The sequence below is a fragment of the Oncorhynchus mykiss genome, chromosome 24 (genome assembly GCF_057628025.1).
Source record: "Oncorhynchus mykiss isolate SJ-2025 chromosome 24, ASM5762802v1, whole genome shotgun sequence".
NCBI classification, from domain to species: domain Eukaryota; kingdom Metazoa; phylum Chordata; class Actinopteri; order Salmoniformes; family Salmonidae; genus Oncorhynchus; species Oncorhynchus mykiss.
Genome location: NC_143045.1, coordinates 20695410 through 20712500, shown reverse-complemented (window position 1 = coordinate 20712500; position 17091 = coordinate 20695410).

Below are 17091 nucleotides of genomic sequence, written 5' to 3'. Positions count from 1 at the left end.
TTGGTGAAATCAATTTATAAAGTTAGGACAGGAAAGGTAATCACTTCAGACTTTCCCATGATCTAGTTTTATGACCAGTTGCAGAAATTCCGTAAGAGATTTGTTACAGATTTGTAACAGAACTTTGAGTTGTAATGACTTATTAATTCATAAACAGTAAAAACACTTTAAATCTAATTGATAGGTCTACCTTTATTTGTAACTTCTGTTTACTTTCACCATCCTCCATCCCTGTGGCGATTTTAGCATTTAAATCTTGGTGGGGCAAATAAAATAAATAAAGTGGGAGGCATGCCAGCAAAGCCGCAACACAACACTAAAGTGGGAGGCATGCCAGCAAAGCCACAACACAACACTAAAGTGGGAGGCATGCCAGCAAAGCCACAACACAACACTAAACAATACATGAATTGCACTATAACGGTGACACACGGTGCCCACATAAAGCTATCCCAACAGTAGTCCCAACATCTTACCACTGCTACACCTGGCTGTCAGCGGAGCCTTGTCTGGCAGCGAAATAGTTAATTCAGCCTCATTTACTGCCTTTAGATTAAACATAGCTGATGGCTGATGTTGTTATTTTCTGTTTTTTTCTTTAGGCCTAATACCATATCAAAGTGCTTTTTGTGCTAAATCCATTACTCAAATTAGTTTATTACTAGTTTCCCAATAATACGAGCAATAATGTGTCAAAAACAGTGATAATGGAGCAGGTTTCGTTAGTTGTAGGTAAGGTAAGACCCAAGTGCAGACTGTGTGAAGTAACAATGTTATTGTAACAACAGGGTCAGGCATACGACAGGTCAAGGCAGGTAGGGGTCGATAATGCAGAGGTGGAGCAAAGGCAAAGGATGGCAGGCAGACTCAGGGTCAGGGACAGGCAGAGTTCAGTAATCCAGGGGTGGAGCGAAGATACAGGACAGCAGGCAGGCTCAGGAACAGGCAGAGTGGTCAGTCGGGCGGGAACAGGGTCAGAACAGACAAGGGTCAAAAACCAGGAGGACGAGAAAAGAGAGGCTGGGAAAAGACAGGCGCTGACAGGACAAATGCTGGTAAGCTTGACAAACAAAACAAACTGGCACAGACATACAGAGAACACAGGTATAAATACCCAGAGGATAAGTGGGGAAGATGGGCGACACCTGGAGGGGATGGAGACAAGCACAAGGACAGGTGAAACAGAACAGTGCATGACAATATGAGGTTGTTTTTTGATGAAAGCCACACCTCGGCCTGGTCTACTTGGTCAATTTCGCAAGCGGCCTGGAAGTCTTGCGATGTTGCGCCTCTGTGCTACAGATGTGTTTCTCAGACCAGGAGACATCCCAAAAAGATGTCTTCTCACGAAAAGTCTGAACGGTTTGAGCTACATGAGACTCACCTGAAGTTCCTGATACTTTTTCCTAAAACTTTCCTATATCTCTTAGATGAATTTCAGACACCTCAATCCATACTTCCTTTTGATTTATTTTTGGACTATTTGTTTTGCCATGTATGAATGTGTTATTCAATGTGTTTCTGTGGGATAATACAGGGGTCGGCAACCTAAGGCACGTGTGCCAGCCTTGGCTTGGCACACTGTATTTGCCTTGGCACGCCAAGGCTTGGCAAGCCAAGGCTTGGCAAGCTACCCCCCCAAAAATAAAAAAAATATAAAAAAATAGTTCTTTTTTTTAAATAATTGAAATTGCATGCATTAGTTTCGAAATTGCTTTGGTATTTATTGCAACATTGTAGTTCCTAAGGTATTTAAATCCTGATTAGCCAATGGGCTTTCATGATTTTGCAGGAGTTTCATATTATCAGTTCAGCGGAAGGCGACCCGCCTCGCCTCTCCCACCAAATTCAAAACCAAGGCAGCACTGTAGATGATAGACTCGTTTTCACTTAGCAAGCATTCTTTTGTTATTTTAACAAGTTCAGGGTTCAAAATGTCATCAGCAAAGAAAAATAAGGCAGATGTCTGCTCATTTATTGCCTCTTGGACAAAGGAATATGGATTTGTTTTACTGAAGGACCGGTCTGTTTGCGCTCTCTGTTGTAAAACTGTTGTTTGTCAGACATGAAGTGTACCGCATTATTTTGAAACGAGACATGAGAAAAACTTCAACGATGAGGCAGACAAGGCTGAAGGAATCAAGAGGGCCATGTCCAAGTATAAAAAGCAAAGCAGTGTGTTTAGAAATCTACATGCAGTCAAAAATCAAGCTACAGAGGGGAGCTATAAAGTTGCACAGTGCATTGCTAAAAATGGAAAACCACTTACTAATGGGGAATATATCAAGGAGGCTTTCCTCAGTAGTTCGCAGGCTTTATTTGATGGATGGCCTAACAAAGACAATCATCTCAAAGATAAAAGACATGTCTGTGTCTGCCATAACTGTTGAAAGGCACATTAAAAGATTCACCTGTGTTTAGTGTGGCTCTTGATGAGTGTGGATGTGAATGACTTTCCACGTCTGGCAGTTGTTGGAAGATACTATGACTCAGAGCAGGTACGTGAGGAGCTGTTTTCTCTAAAACCCATGCATGGTATTACTGAAGGAGAAGATGTAGCAAAAGCCTTCACAGATCATTTTGAGGAGAGAGGTGTCGATATTAAAAACGTATTCGCTATCACAACTGACGGTGCCCCCGCTATGGTGGGGAAACATAAAGGAAAGCTGATTGAAGATAAGATTGGCCACCCCGTGGTTAGTTAAATGATAGTGCCTAAGAAGCCAGTGTTTGGAGGATATTGGCACGTGTGTTGTTAGGTCCGAATCTGAATCTGTATTCCAAGATCAAGCCCGTGTTGCTAATAGACTGTTTAGCGAGCTATGGAATTTTCAACAGACACAATTAGTTGTAATGCACATATGAAAATCATAACTGACAAGCAGATCGTTAGAAATGGTAGGATAAATTGGCACTCCACGCAAAAAAAGGTTACAGACCCCCGGGGTAATAGAAGTAAGGCCAAGCAAATCAAATCAAATCTATTCATATAGCCCTTTGTACATCAGCTGATATCTCAAAGTGCTGTACAGAAACCCAGCCTAAAACCCCAAACAGCAAGCAATGCAGGTGTAGAAGCACGGTGGCTAGGAAAAACTCCCTAGAAAGGCCAAAACCTAAGAAGAAACCTAGAGAGGAACCAGGCTATGTGGGGTGGCCAGTCCTCTTCTGGCTGTGCCGGGTGGAGATTATAACAGAACATGGCCAAGATGTTCAAATGTTCCTAAATGACCAGCATGGTCCAATAATAATAAGGCAGCACAGTTGAAACTGGAGCAGCAGCACAGCCAGGTGGACTGGGGACAGCAAGGAGTCATCATGTCAGGTAGTCCTGAGGCATGGTCCTAGGGCTCAGGTCCTCCGAGAGAGAGAAAGAAAGAGAGAAAGAGAGAATTAGAGAGAGCACACTTAAATTCACACAGGACACCGAATAGGACAGGAGAAGTACTCCAGATATAACAAACTGACCATAGCCCCCCGACACATAAACTACTGCAGCATAAATACTGGAGGCTGAGACAGGAGGGGTCAGGAGACACTGTGGCCCCATCCGAGGACACCCCCGGACAGGGCCAAACAGGAAGGATATAACTCCACCCACTTTGCCAAAGCACAGCCCCCACGCCACTAGAGGGATATCTTCAACCACCAACTTACCATCCTGAGACAAGGCCGAGTATAGCCCACAAAGATCTCCGCCACGGCACAACCCAAGGGGGGGCGCCAACCCAGACAGGAAGATCACATCAGTGACTCAACCCACTCAAGTGACGCACCCCTCCTAGGGACGGTATGAAAGAGCCCCAGTAAGCCAGTGACTCGACCCCTGTAATAGGGTTAGAGGCAGAGAATCCCAGTGGAAAGAGGGGAACCGGCCAGGCAGAGACAGCAAGGGCCTTTCGTTGCTCCAGAGCCTTTCCGTTCACCTTCCCACTCCTGGGCCAGACTACACTCAATCATATGACCCACTGAAGAGATGAGTCTTCAGTAAAGACTTAAAGGTTGAGACCGAGTTTGCGTCTCTTACATGGGTAGGCAGACCATTCCATAAAAATGGAGCTCTATAGGAGAAAGCCCTGCCTCCAGCTGTTTGCTTAGAAATTCTAGGGACAATTAGGAGGCCTGCATCTTGTGACCGTAGCGTACGTGTAGGTATGTACGGCAGGACCAAATCAGAGAGATAGGTAGGAGCAAGCCCATGTAATGCTTTGTAGGTTAGGAGTAAAACCTTGAAATCAGCCCTTGCCTTGACAGGAAGCCAGTGTAGGGAGGCTAGCACTGGAGTAATATGATCAAATTTTTTGGTTCTAGTCAGGATTCTAACAGCCGTATTTAGCACTAACTGAAGTTTATTTAGTTTATTTATGTAGTTTATCCGGGTAGCCGGAAAGTAGAGCATTGCAGTAGTCTAACCTAGAAGTGACAAAAGCATGGATACATTTTTCTGCATCATTTTTGGACAGAAAGCAAATTCAATGTTTCATCAAATAATTTCTAAATATTTTTTTGTGATACCTACATGGGTCATGAAATAGCTAAATTATCCATGCTATGACTGTCTTAAAACAATTCCATGTGTTAGCTTAGTAGAGGCTTAGACTCTTAGTCTTCATTTGATTATAGACCCATACTTTAATAAATCGTAACAATAAAATAATAACAAAGCTTATAAACAATAAAATGGCAAAAGTCTTACCAGACTTGATACATTTCAATCAAACAGGGTTTATTAAAATAGACACTTAATAACAAATACAAGAACCAGTAGCAGTGTGTGGGTAAAATCACTGGGGAAGACAAGCCAGAAAAAAAACATATTACAACCTACATGTTGTGATAATTGTGTTGTCTGCTCTATAACCTGTTAGTTCATATGCCTTAACACCGTGATATATAGGACCAAGGCCGAGACAATAAGAAGACACAGTGGCAAAATAAATTCAACCACACCTTTGTTTTTTCACAAAACTGGAGAGCAACCTCTGTCTGGTGATGTCCACAAAGCATATTGCATCTAAACAAATAGTTACATGACCTACAGCATGGTCAAGCAAGTTAATGTTTCCGGCATTTTGGGATTACTAAACAACTATTGATTTAGAACCATGGAGAGTTACCGCAAGTAGCAAACAAAACAGGAGCTGCCTCCACTACTCCATCACCATTTCAACTTCAACATTTCAACATCATGAAATCACCTATGCTTTGTCTAATACAGTGACAATTAAAAGATACCAAAAACAATTTAGTTCAATCAAAGTAAGCTAAATATGATGTGGCTGTCCATGGTTCTGACTTCTGTGTATGTGTCTTTTCTGTGCATGTGTGCGTGCAAGTAGAAAAAACATGTTGACTCACCCTACTTGTAGAAACTCCGATGCCGTCCTCCTCTCATGATGACGAAACAGTCTATCACTCTGTCATACAGTACACACTTTTATTTTTTGTTGTCCTGGTTAAAATGCTTGCTTGATATCCTAACTTCCTTTCGTTGGAAACATTAGCTAGTTAACATTAGCCTTCTACATCTAGCTACATATTGAATGTCCATCCTCTCAGGTCATGGGCACAATGTATAAATTTATTGTTGGATCAAAATCGCTGTTATAATTATTGGCCAGTATGCACTGGCAATTGAACCAAACATTAATATAAACTAAACTTATTTCCATGACAGAATTATGAAGTAATTTTGGTCAGACCAATGTAGATAGTTTCAAATACATGCAACTTAACAGTTGTATATCACAACATTTTTATTTGAAATATTTTGGACATCAGAGGAAATCTGGGAATCTTATTTGAGTCAGAAAAGGATATTCATATGATAGGGAAGACAACATTTTGTAGAGAGCATATCCAACTGATAATCTGTTCGAAAAAATAGAAATGATTGGAAACCAAAACCTACAAAAACTGAGCATAACTAACAAAATTACAGTTAAAGAAAATGTACGCTTAATGCAATATGGGATAATATATAGAATTGATTATACAAGAGACAAAATTCACAAATTCTACAGCACAACGGTAGAGTCATGTTTTAAGTGTAAAATGAATAATGACTCAATAATCCATGCTTTCTGGAAACTCTATAAAGTCAGGAGGTTGTTGGTGGAGCTAACCAAATGGGTTGGACGATTCTCTTCTCATCACTCATCTTGAAAAAAAGTATACTAAAAAATTGGAAATTAATCAATAAAAACAATGGGAAAACGGGGGCTACGGAGAGAAACAAAATGGTGCTGTTTAAGTGATGCCGGCACTGGAGATGGGGGTGTGAGCAGGTGTGATGTAGTTGATGTTTGTATGATTGTGGTCGTTTCTATGTGTATGTGTCATGTATTGTCATGTTGTGTCTTTCTGTCCTTTCCTTTCACCCTGTCTCCCTCTGCTGGTCGTATTAGGTTACCTTTTCTCCCCCGCTTTCCCCCAGCTGTTCCTTGTCTCCTCTGACTACCTCATCCACCCCTTTTCCCACCTGTTCCCTTTTTCCCTCTGATTAGGTCCCTATATCTCTCTCTGTTTCTGCTCCTGTCTTTGTCGGATTCTTGTTTGTTGTGTTTCATGCCTGAACCAGACTATCGTCATGTTTGCTGTAACCTTGTCCTGTCCTGTCGGAATCTGCCGGTCTATCTGAGCCTACCTATGTTTGGTTATTAAAGAAGCTCTGTTTAAGTTAATTCGCTTTTGGGTCCTCATTCACTCACCGTAACAGAAGAATCCGACCAAGAATGGACCCAGCGACTTCGGATCCTCTCCACTCAGCCGTCGGGATCCAGGGAGCGATGCTAGGCAGACACGAGCAGGAATTGTCTGCTGCTCGACATGCCGTTGAGACCCTGGCCACCCAAGTCTCCAACCTCACAGAACAGGTTCACCATCTCCGCCTCGATCCACCGGCCACTTCCAGGGCTTTCGAATCTCCGGAGCCCAGAATCAATAACCCGCCGTGTTACTCTGGGGAGCCCACTGAATGCCGCTCGTTCCTCACCCAGTGTGATATTGTGTTTTCTCTCCAGCCCAACACTTACGCCAGGAGCACTGCTCGTGTCGCCTACGTCATATCTCTCCTTACTGGACGGGCTCGTGAGTGGGGCACGGCAATCTGGGAGGCAAGGGCTGAGTGTACTAACCAGTATCAGGACTTTAAGGAGGAGATGATACGGGTTTTTGATCGATCTGTTTTTGGGGAGGAGGCTTCCAGGGCCCTGTCTTCCCTATGTCAAGGCAATCGATCCATAACAGACTACTCTATTGAGTTTCGCACTCTTGCTGCCTCCAGTGGCTGGAACGAGCCGGCCTTGCTCGCTCGTCTTCTGGAGGGTCTCCGCGCAGAGGTAAAGGATGAGATTCTCTCCCGGGAGGTTCCTTCCAGCGTGGATTCCTTGATTGAACTCGCTATTCGCATTGAGCGACGGGTTGATCTTCGTCACCGAGCTCGTGGAAAGGAGCTCGCGCTCTCCGTTGCCCCCCTCTCCGCATCACTACCATCTTCCTCTGCCGGCTCGGGAGCTGAGCCTATGCAGCTGGGAGGTATCCGCATCTCGACTAAGGAGAGGGAACGGAGAATCACCAACCGCCTCTGTCTCTATTGCGGTTCTGCTGGTCATTTTGTCACTTCATGTCCAGTAAAAGCCAGAGCTCATCAGTAAGCGGAGGGCTACTGGTGAGCGCTACTACTCCTGTCTCTCCATCAAGATCCTGCACTACCTTGTCGGTCCATCTACGCTGGACCGGTTCGTCAGCTTCCTGCAGTGCCTTAATAGACTCTGGGGCGGAGGGCTGTTTTATGGACGAGACCTGGGCTCGGGAACATGACATTCCTCTCAGACAGTTAAGGGAGTCCACGGCCATGTTCGCCCTGGATGAAATCTGGGAATCTTATTTGAGTCAGAAAAGGATATTCATATGATAGGGAAGACAACATTTTGTAGAGAGCATATCCAACTGATAATCTGTTCGAAAAAATAGAAATGATTGGAAACCAAAACCTACAAAAACTGAGCATAACTAACAAAATTACAGTTAAAGAAAATGTACGCTTAATGCAATATGGGATAATATATAGAATTGATTATACAAGAGACAAAATTCACAAATTCTACAGCACAACGGTAGAGTCATGTTTTAAGTGTAAAATGAATAATGACTCAATAATCCATGCTTTCTGGAAACTCTATAAAGTCAGGAAGTTGTTGGTGGAGCTAACCAAATGGGTTGGACGATTCTCTTCTCATCACTCATCTTGAAAAAAAGTATACTAAAAAATTGGAAATTAATCAATAAAAACAATGGGAAAACGGGGGCTACGGAGAGAAACAAAATGGTGCTGTTTAAGTGATGCCGGCACTGGAGATGGGGGTGTGAGCAGGTGTGATGTAGTTGATGTTTGTATGATTGTGGTCGTTTCTATGTGTATGTGTCATGTATTGTCATGTTGTGTCTTTCTGTCCTTTCCTTTCACCCTGTCTCCCTCTGCTGGTCGTATTAGGTTACCTTTTCTCCCCCGCTTTCCCCCAGCTGTTCCTTGTCTCCTCTGACTACCTCATCCACCCCTTTTCCCACCTGTTCCCTTTTTCCCTCTGATTAGGTCCCTATATCTCTCTCTGTTTCTGCTCCTGTCTTTGTCGGATTCTTGTTTGTTGTGTTTCATGCCTGAACCAGACTATCGTCATGTTTGCTGTAACCTTGTCCTGTCCTGTCGGAATCTGCCGGTCTATCTGAGCCTACCTATGTTTGGTTATTAAAGAAGCTCTGTTTAAGTTAATTCGCTTTTGGGTCCTCATTCACTCACCGTAACAGAAGAATCCGACCAAGAATGGACCCAGCGACTTCGGATCCTCTCCACTCAGCCGTCGGGATCCAGGGAGCGATGCTAGGCAGACACGAGCAGGAATTGTCTGCTGCTCGACATGCCGTTGAGACCCTGGCCACCCAAGTCTCCAACCTCACAGAACAGGTTCACCATCTCCGCCTCGATCCACCGGCCACTTCCAGGGCTTTCGAATCTCCGGAGCCCAGAATCAATAACCCGCCGTGTTACTCTGGGGAGCCCACTGAATGCCGCTCGTTCCTCACCCAGTGTGATATTGTGTTTTCTCTCCAGCCCAACACTTACGCCAGGAGCACTGCTCGTGTCGCCTACGTCATATCTCTCCTTACTGGACGGGCTCGTGAGTGGGGCACGGCAATCTGGGAGGCAAGGGCTGAGTGTACTAACCAGTATCAGGACTTTAAGGAGGAGATGATACGGGTTTTTGATCGATCTGTTTTTGGGGAGGAGGCTTCCAGGGCCCTGTCTTCCCTATGTCAAGGCAATCGATCCATAACAGACTACTCTATTGAGTTTCGCACTCTTGCTGCCTCCAGTGGCTGGAACGAGCCGGCCTTGCTCGCTCGTCTTCTGGAGGGTCTCCGCGCAGAGGTAAAGGATGAGATTCTCTCCCGGGAGGTTCCTTCCAGCGTGGATTCCTTGATTGAACTCGCTATTCGCATTGAGCGACGGGTTGATCTTCGTCACCGAGCTCGTGGAAAGGAGCTCGCGCTCTCCGTTGCCCCCCTCTCCGCATCACTACCATCTTCCTCTGCCGGCTCGGGAGCTGAGCCTATGCAGCTGGGAGGTATCCGCATCTCGACTAAGGAGAGGGAACGGAGAATCACCAACCGCCTCTGTCTCTATTGCGGTTCTGCTGGTCATTTTGTCACTTCATGTCCAGTAAAAGCCAGAGCTCATCAGTAAGCGGAGGGCTACTGGTGAGCGCTACTACTCCTGTCTCTCCATCAAGATCCTGCACTACCTTGTCGGTCCATCTACGCTGGACCGGTTCGTCAGCTTCCTGCAGTGCCTTAATAGACTCTGGGGCGGAGGGCTGTTTTATGGACGAGACCTGGGCTCGGGAACATGACATTCCTCTCAGACAGTTAAGGGAGTCCACGGCCTTGTTCGCCCTGGATGATAGTCCTCTCCCCAGGATTCAGCGTGAGACGCTACCTTTAACCCTCACTGTTTCTGGTAATCATAGCGAAACCATTTCTTTTTTAATTTTTCGTTCACCTTTTACACCTGTTGTTTTGGGCCATCCCTGGCTAGTTTGTCATAATCCTTCCATTAATTGGTCTAGTAATTCTATCCTCTCCTGGAACGTCTCTTGTCATGTGAAATGTTTAATGTCTGCTATCCCTCCTGTTTCCTCTGTCTCTTCTTCACAGGAGGAGCCTGGTGATTTGACAGGGGTGCCGGAGGAATATCACGATCTGCGCACGGTGTTCAGTCGGTCCAGGGCCACCTCTCTTCCTCCACACCGGTCGTATGATTGTAGTATTGATCTCCTTCCGGGAACCACTCCCCCCCGGGGTAGACTATACTCTCTGTCGGCTCCCGAACGTAAGGCTCTCGAGGATTATTTGTCTGTAGCTCTTGACGCCGGTACCATAGTCCCCTCCTCCTCTCCCGCCGGAGCGGGGGGGTTTTTTGTCAAGAAGAAGGACGGGTCTCTGCGCCCCTGCATAGATTATCGAGGGCTGAATGACATAACAGTGAAGAATCGTTATCCGCTTCCTCTTATGTCTTCAGCCTTCGAGATCCTGCAGGGAGCCAGGTTTTTCACTAAGTTGGACCTTCGTAACGCTTACCATCTCGTGCGCATCAGGGAGGGGGACGAGTGGAAGACGGCGTTTAACACTCCGTTAGGGCACTTTGAATACCGGGTTCTTCCTTTCGGCCTCGCTAACGCTCCAGCTGTCTTTCAGGCATTAGTCAATGATGTCCTGAGAGACATGCTGAACATCTTTGTTTTCGTTTACCTTGACGATATCCTGATTTTTTCACCGTCACTCCAGATTCATGTTCAGCACGTTCGACGTGTCCTCCAGCGCCTTTTAGAGAATTGTCTTTTTGTGAAGGCTGAGAAGTGCACTTTTCATGCCTCCTCCGTCACATTTCTCGGTTCTGTTATTTCCGCTGAAGGCATTAAGATGGATCCCGCTAAGGTCCAAGCTGTCATTGATTGGCCCACCCCTAAGTCACGCATCGAGCTGCAGCGCTTTCTCGGCTTCGCGAACTTCTATCGTCGTTTCATCCGTAATTTCGGTCAGGTGGCAGCTCCTCTCACAGCCCTTACTTCTGTCAAGACGTGCTTTAAGTGGTCCGTTTCCGCCCAGGGAGCTTTTGATCTCCTCAAGAATCGTTTTACATCCGCTCCTATCCTTGTTACACCTGACGTCTCTAGACAGTTCGTTGTCGAGGTTGACGCGTCAGAGGTGGGCGTGGGAGCCATTCTTTCTCAGCGCTCCCTCTCTGACGACAAGGTCCACCCATGCGCGTATTTTTCTCATCGCCTGTCGCCGTCGGAACGTAACTATGATGTGGGAAACCGCGAACTGCTCGCCATCCGGTTAGCCCTAGGCGAATGGCGACAGTGGTTGGAGGGGGCGACCGTTCCTTTTGTCGTTTGGACTGACCATAGGAACCTTGAGTACATCCGTTCTGCCAAACGACTTAATGCGCGTCAGGCGCGTTGGGCGCTGTTTTTCGCTCGTTTCGAGTTCGTGATTTCTTATCGTCCGGGCTCTAAGAACACCAAGCCTGATGCTTTATCTCGTCTCTTCAGTTCTTCAGTAGCCTCCACTGACCCCGAGGGGATTCTCCCTGAGGGGCGTGTTGTCGGGTTGACTGTCTGGGGAATTGAGAGGCAGGTAAAGCAAGCGCTCACTCACACTCCGTCGCCGCGCGCTTGTCCTAGGAACCTTCTTTTGTTCCCGTTCCTACTCGTCTGGCCGTTCTTCAGTGGGCTCACTCTGCCAAGTTAGCCGGCCACCCTGGCGTTCGGGGTACGCTTGCTTCCATTCGCCAGCGTTTTTGGTGGCCCACCCGGGAGCATGACACGCGTCGTTTCGTGGCTGCTTGTTCGGTCTGCGCGCAGACTAAGTCCGGTAACTCTCCTCCTGCCGGCCGTCTCAGGCCGCTTCCCATTCCCTCTCGACCGTGGTCTCACATCGCCTTAGATTTTGTCACCGGACTGCCTTCGTCAGCGGGGAAGACTGTTATTCTTACGGTTGTCGATAGGTTCTCTAAGGCGGCTCATTTCATTCCCCTTGCTAAGCTTCCTTCTGCTAAAGAGACGGCACAAATCATCATCGAGAATGTTTTCAGAATTCATGGCCTTCCGTCAGACGTCGTTTCGGACAGAGGTCCGCAATTCACGTCTCAATTTTGGAGGGAGTTTTGCCGTTTGATTGGGGCTTCCGTCAGTCTCTCTTCCGGCTTTCACCCCCAGTCTAACGGTCAAGCAGAACGGGCCAATCAGACTATTGGTCGCATCTTACGCAGTCTTTCTTTTCGCAACCCTGCGTCTTGGTCAGAACAGCTCCCCTGGGCAGAATACGCCCACAACTCGCTTCCTTCGTCTGCGACCGGGCTATCTCCTTTTCAGAGTAGCCTCGGGTACCAGCCTCCGCTGTTCTCATCTCAGTTCGCCGAGTCCAGCGTCCCCTCCGCTCAGGCTTTTGTCCAACGTTGCGAGCGCACCTGGAAGAGGGTCAGGTCTGCACTTTGCCGTTATAGGACGCAGACTGTGAGGGCTGCTAATAAGCGTAGAACTAAGAGTCCTAGATATTGTCGCGGTCAGAGAGTTTGGCTCTCCACTCAGAACCTTCCCCTTAAGACGGCTTCTCGCAAGTTGACCCCGCGGTTCATTGGTCCGTTCCGTATTTCTCGGGTCATTAATCCTGTCGCAGTTCGACTTCTTCTTCCGCGATACCTTCGTCGCGTCCACCCGGTCTTCCATGTCTCCTGTATCAAGCCCGTTCTTCGCGCCCCCGCTCGTCTTCCCCCCCCCCCCCCCATCCTTGTCGAGGGCGCACCCATCTACAGGGTCCGCAGGATTTTGGACATGCGTCCTCGGGGCCGTGGTCACCAGTACCTCGTAGATTGGGAGGGGTACGGTCCTGAGGAGAGGAGTTGGGTTCCCTCTCGGGACGTGCTGGACCGTGCGCTGATCGAGGATTTCCTCCATTGCCGCCAGGTTTCCTCCTCGAGTGCGCCAGGAGGCGCTCGGTGAGTGGGGGGGTACTGTCATGTATTGTCATGTTGTGTCTTTCTGTCCTTTCCTTTCACCCTGTCTCCCTCTGCTGGTCGTATTAGGTTACCTTTTCTCCCCCGCTTTCCCCCAGCTGTTCCTTGTCTCCTCTGACTACCTCATCCACCCCTTTTCCCACCTGTTCCCTTTTTCCCTCTGATTAGGTCCCTATATCTCTCTCTGTTTCTGCTCCTGTCTTTGTCGGATTCTTGTTTGTTGTGTTTCATGCCTGAACCAGACTATCGTCATGTTTGCTGTAACCTTGTCCTGTCCTGTCGGAATCTGCCGGTCTATCTGAGCCTACCTATGTTTGGTTATTAAAGAAGCTCTGTTTAAGTTAATTCGCTTTTGGGTCCTCATTCACTCACCGTAACAGTATGTTTTGTATTGTTTATAAAATCTTTGGGCAGGGGTCTTTACTCCAACATTGTGTTTTGATGTCTTTCTAATACCTTTTTAAGAATTTTTCTGGTAGATGTTTTCTAAGACCTGTTTTCCGTCTGTTTGACAAGACTTCACAGTCTTTGCGTATTCCTAAAAATGTATATACAGTGCAATTGGAAAGTATTCAGAACCTTTGACTTTTTCTAAAATTGATTTAAAAAAATCCTCATCAACCTACAACCAATACCCCATAATGACAAAGCGAAAACAGTTTTTTAGAAATGTTTGCAAATGTAATAAAAATAAAAACAGAAATACCTTATTTACATATGTATTCAGACCCTTTGCTATGAGACTCGAAATTGAGCTCAGGTGCATCCTGTTTCCATTGATCATCCTTGAGATGTTTCTACAACATGATTGGAGTCCACCTGTGGTAAATTCAATTGATTGGAGAGGATGTGTACAGGCACACACCTGTCTATATGAGTTCCCACAGATGACAGTGCATGTCAGAGTAAAAACCAGGACTTGAGGTCAAAGGAATTGTCCGTAGAGCTCCGAGACAGAATTGTGTCGAGGCACAGATCTGGGGAAGTGTACCAAAACATTTCTGCAGCATTGAAGGTTCACAAGAACATGTGTCCTCCATCATTCTTAAATGGAAGAAGTTTGGAACCACCAAGACTCTTACTATAGCTGTCTGCCCGGCCAAACTGGTCAAATTTTCTTCCTGCAGGCAGTCACTGAGTCCGATGTGCTAAAGGTGCTCCTTAAACTTGACACCAAAAAACCATCTGGGTCAGTTGGTTTAGACCCTTTCTTCTTATTGGTTGCTGCCCCTATCATCGCCAAGCCTATCTCCAATCTTTTTAACCTGTCTCTCCAATCTGGGGAAGTTCTCATTGCTTTTAAGGAAGCCACGGTTCGTCCTTTATTTAAAGGGGGAGATCAAGCTGATTGTAACTGTTATAGGCCTATTTCTATTTTGCCCTGTTTATCAAAAGTCTTGGAAAAACTTGTCAATAATCAACTGACTGGCTTTCTTGATGTCTATAGTATTCTCTCGGGTATGCAATCTGGTTACTGCTCAGGTTATGGATGTGTCACTGCAACCTTAAAGGTCCTCAATGATGTCACAATTACCCTCGATTCTAAGCAATATTATAATGCTATTTTTATTGACTTGGCCAAAGCTTTTGATACGGTAGACCATTCCATTCTTGTGGGTCGGCTAAGGAGTATTGATATCTCTGAGGGGTCTTTGGCCTGGTTTGTTAACTACCTCTCTCAAAGAGTGCAGTGTATAAAGTCAGAAAATCTGCTGTTTCAGCCGTCTCTGCTGTCTCTCTTCGTGTGGTGTTGTGGTGTCTCTCTTGTTGTGATGTGTGTTTTGTCCTATATTTATATTGTATTTATTTTTTATCCCAGGCCCCCATCCCTGAAGGAGGCCTTTTGCCTCTTGGTAGGCCGTCATTGTAGATATTTGTTCTTAACTGACTTGCCTAGTTAAATAAAGGTTAAATAAAAATGTAAACAACAAAAATTCGGGGAGAAGGGCCTTGGACAGGAAGGTGACTAAGAACCCGATGGTCACTCTGACAGAGCTCCAGAGTTCCTCTGTGTAGATGGGAGAACCATTCAGAAGGACAACCAAGTCTGCAGCAGTCCACCAATAAGGCCTTCATGGTAGAGGCGCCAGTCGGAAGCCACTCCTCAGTAAATGGCATATGACAGCCCGCTGGAGTTTGCCAAAGGCACCTAAAGGACTCTCAGATCATGAGAAGCAAGATTCTCTGGTCTGGTGAAACCATGATGGAACTCTTTGGTCTGAATGTCAAATGTCACGTCTGTGGGAAACCTGGCACCATCCCTATGGTGAAGCATGGTGGTGGCAGCATCATGCTGTGGGGATGTTTTTCAGCTGCAGGGATTGAAACTAGTCAGGATCGAGGGAAAGATGAATGGCGCAAAGTACAGAGAGATCCTTGATGAAAACCTGCTCCAGAGCGCTCAGGACCTCAGACTGGGAAGAAGGTTCACCTTCCAACAGGACAACAACCTTAAGCACACAGCCAAGACAACGCAGGAGTGGCTTCGGGACAAGTCTCTGAAGGTTCTTGAGTGGCCCAGCCAGAGTCCGGAATTGAAGCCGATCGAACATCTCTGGAGAGACCTGAAAATTGCTGTGCAGCGATGCTCCCCATCCAACCTGACAGCGTTTGAGTGGATCTGCATAGAAGAATGGGAGAAACTCCCCTAATACAGGTGTGACAAGCTTGTAGCGTCATATCCAAGAAGTCTTGAGGCTGAAATCGCTGTACTGGGTAAAGGGTCGGGAATACTCATGTTACTTTTTTTTATACATACGTAAAAATGTCTAAAAACTTGTTTTGACTTTGTCATTATGGGGTATTGTGTGCAGATTGATGAGGGTGGGGGAAACTATTTAATATATTTTAGAATAAGGCTGTAACAAAATGTGGAAAAAGTCAACTGGTCTGAATACTTCCCAAACGCACTTTATGCTTTAATTTAAAATATATATATACTCCCAGCTCCTGCGTTTGATGTGCTGGTTTACTAACCACTGGTCCTGGCAATAATTATTGTGCACACCTGGCATTCATCATTTACGCGCACCTGCGCTTAATCAATAGGCACACCTGGACTCCATCACTTCACTGATTACCTCCCCTATATCGGTCACTCCCTTAGTCAATACTGCCTGGGGAATATAACTATGTGTTTCATGTCTGTACACTACTCGTGGTTCTTGTATTGTTCCTTGTTCCGTTTATTCCTAAATTCACCACCTGCACTTGCTTTCCGACTGCCAGCGTCCAGGTTACACTCATGGATCCTTTTACATGGAAATTACCTTCAGAAAATGAGTCATGGTGCAATGAGATTGGCTTTGAAATGATATAGTATGCATATTATTCACTGAGTCAGTGCCATTCTTATTCAACCCATAAGTGTTTTGGTCATCCATGGGCATACAGTACATTATACTGGATAAAGCCATGAATGGCTTTCACAGATTAATGAATGGAGAGGGAAATAGAGGATACTACAGTGTATAACTAGACTACTACAGTGTTACCAACCCCACCATGATGATTCTTCATTTCATGCCAGCCAGTTAACGATAGATAAGAAGCTTGTAATGAACGGGTTTATGAATTAAAATAGCATCCAGAGGTTTCACTAGTTCATTCCCATACAACGCCAAGACAGCATCACACCTTATCAGCCCAAAATACACACCTCCTGACTGCCTGCTCAGCCAATCAACACCTGCTCTGGCATTCACAGTCTGACTGTGTCTGTCTCCATGCAGCCCACAATCAATTAGGCCAATAGAAAACGTACAGTGGAATTTCCTCATCATCACTCGGGAGAGCAATGAACCGGACAGGAGATCAATGCAAATGAAGGAGGCCGCAGCACATCAGAATGAGAGATATGACAACTCGTCACACAATCACCAGGCCTCATTACAATAACTAATCTGCCCATTGAATTATTCAGCTCGCTGGAACCAGATAGATGACTTGTGTTTGCAAAGTGACCCTAATTATCCCAATCTTTTATTAGCAATTTTGTACTCCCCTGTAATTGTGAT